Consider the following 3,229-nt stretch of genomic DNA (forward strand, 5'->3'; position numbering starts at 1 on the left):
GCCTTTGGACAGAAATCTGACTGAGAAGGAGTTATATGTTTGCACTCACGTTTGTGTTCGAGTGTTTGATGCTCCTTTAGTATGGGGACATTTTTCAAGTGCACATTAACTCATGCAGTCCTAGTCACACGTTATTACCAATAACTCCAGCTGTACACTGAACTACACAGAATGAGCCATAGAGCACAATGGTCTCTGTGCTCAATAGATTATGAGCACTGACAGCAGAATATTTGCAAAAAGGTAAGGCATATTTTCTTTCTGTTTTTGGAGCTGCATAACTTTAAGTAGCAGCAAAAGAACGAATGAGTTAGAAATGAACAAACATCTCTAAAGCGTTGTCTGGAAAATGGTCATTACAGTAGTCCCATAAGTAGGTAATTCTGAATTTGGAGCAAAATTGCAATTGGCTCTCCTGGTAAAAAGTGAGGTCTGCAGATGCTGGAGATCAGAGCTGAAAATGTGATGCTGGTTAAAGCACAGCAGGTCAGGCAGCATCCAAGGAACAGGAAATTCATTCCTGATGAAGGGCTCTGACACGAAACATCGAATTTCCTGTTCCTTGGATGCTGCCTGACCTGCTGTGCTTTAACCAGCAACACATTTTCAGCATTGGCTCTCCTGCCCGACCGTCGCTTTCAGTGAAATTTTCATTTGTTATATAAATTTATGGAGCAGGAATCCAATGTTTTCTAACGGATCACAGGGCTCCCGTGCGCATTTGAACAATGATTGACTTTTTAAGCCAGTTCCTAAATAATCATCCTAAATACGAAGCTAAACGGATGGTACAGATTTTGATTTGGTGCAACAGTACACGGCGTGTGACAGAGAATGGACAGCCCGTTTGAAGTCAATGGAAAAACAAGTCGACAAGGATGTCATGCCGGCGGCTGGATTAGTTTTGTCCATTTTACACAATGCACATTGTCAAACTCCAACCCAGCATCTGACTTGAGCCGAGCAAACCCGCAATGGATTGGAACTGCCGGGAGTAGATTTCAAATGCTTGAAATTGCAGGCAGTGGAGCTCCGTCAATAATAATCGGTTACAGTAACTGGTGTTACCTAAACCCCATATTATACATGACACGGATACTTGATTTAGTTCCTCAATATTATTATCAGTCTTATGATTCCCATGCATTTGATACCTGGTTAAACAGAGGCTGTCACGCCTGCATAAAGCAGACGCGATACTCGTAACCTGAGTAGCCAGAAGGGGCGTCAGTATTTGGGAGCGCCTCTGCTATTAAATAGACTGTGTCATTCACAGATTTGAAACATCTGAGACTTGCAGGAGGTGAGTGACAATCCGTCTGGACAGCTTTATCTACAAATACTTCAGTGAGTCAGATTGTAGCGCAAACTGGACCACATATTAGATTGGAGATCTTTTAAGTTGTTATGAAAGGAAATCAATGCATCCTTTCCTTAGAGACAGTGATGTGATTGCTATCGGTGTACATGGTAAGATAAAAGCATCTGGACAGAGTCATGCTGGCTGATTCAATCCTGTGTATTTGCCTGTGTAAGGAAACTTATGGGGTTTAACTGTTCCCACCATATAGTGTAACTGCGTGCAGGAGCAGCGCTCTGAAAGCTCGTGCTTCCAAATAAACCCGTTGGACCATAACCTGGTGTTGTGTGATTTTTAACTTTGTCCACCCCAGTCCAACACGGCGTCTCCAAATCCTGGAGATGTGTGAATTAGGAATCTGAGTGTTAGGAGATCAGGAGGAGTCTCTGTGGTCTCTATGCCATTTCACGTGCCATGGTCAGATTGTTTCCATTTAATTGTCTATCAGCCAGAATTAATCATGGTGTCTCTGGATTTCATTAGTACACCTGCCTTTTACAGTCTAGTTATACATTTTGTATATTATTTATTTTGTTTTCATTTGGATTTGACATTTATGGCTGAGAAAGGAACTCTCTTCCTCAAATTGCAATTGACATCCAATTCCAAATTAGTAATGCTGCATCGGCAATGCTGAAAGAGACATATTTAAAATCATTCATAGATATGTGTATTATTGGTTGGTTCCAAACTTTTTGCCCATCACTAGTTACTTTTGAGAAGTTGAGTGAGCTGCCTCCTTGAACTGCTTCAGTCCATGTAGTGTAGGTACAACCACAGCACTGTGAGGGATGGAGGTGTAGGAATTGAACAGTAATGCAGAAGGAGCAGTGATATATTTCTAGGTCAGGATGATCAGTGGCTTGGAGAGGAACTTGCAAATGGTGGTATTGCTCTCCTCCTTGCAAATGGTCGGGGTCATGTCTTTGGAAAGTGTTTTCGAAGGAGCCTTGGTAAATGTCTGCATTGCCTGTTGAGAATGGTACACACCTCTGCTATTGTGTGTTGATATGGAGAGAATGAATGTTTGTGGATCTGGTTCCACAATGGGGCTGCTTAGTCCTGGAGGGTATCAAGCTATTGCATGTTGTTGGACTTGTACTCATTCAGGCAAGTGGGGAGTATTCCATTATAATCTTGACTTCTACCTTGTAGATGGTGAACAGGCTTTGGGAAATCAGGAAGTGAGTTTTCTGCTGCAGGATTCCAAGACCCTAACCTGCTCTCGTAGCCATTGTGTTTATATTGTGAGTACAGTGAATTTTGCTGGTCAATGGAATGCCCCAGAATACATAAATAAAGTGGAAGAAATGAAGCTTTTTCCTAGGATGGACGGGTCAATTACGAGGGGACTCAAGTTAAAGGTGCAAAGGGGGGATGTTTAAAAGTGATGTGTGAGGCTTGTTTTTAGCACAAAGGATGGTGAGTGTCTGGAATGCACTGCCAGAGGAGATGGTGAAAGCACACTCATTGAAGCATTCAAGAAGCATCTGGATGATTACATCAATGGAAAGGCAATAGATGGATATGGATCCTGTAAGTGAAGACAGTTTTAATATGGAAGAGCAAAATGTGTTGGTGCAGACTTGGCGGGCCTGTTCTAGTTCTTTGATGTTGAGAGTTTGCTGGATTTGTGATTGGACGCTGAACTCGGATACAACAGGATGACTGGTTTGGCCATGCGATTGAATGCTGTTGATGACATGACAGGATCTGAGGCTGACATGACTTGATGCTGGGTTGGGGATTTTTTTGTAAAGTATAATGGTGAGATGTATGCAGGTGGATGTAGTCCCATCTCTACATTATCATCCTATCTTACAGACGGAATATGTTTCTTTCAGAATGGCCTCCCTGTGGTGCCTGAGC

Source organism: Hemiscyllium ocellatum, chromosome 31, assembly GCF_020745735.1.
Source record: "Hemiscyllium ocellatum isolate sHemOce1 chromosome 31, sHemOce1.pat.X.cur, whole genome shotgun sequence".
In the NCBI taxonomy this organism is placed as follows: Eukaryota; Metazoa; Chordata; class Chondrichthyes; order Orectolobiformes; family Hemiscylliidae; genus Hemiscyllium; species Hemiscyllium ocellatum.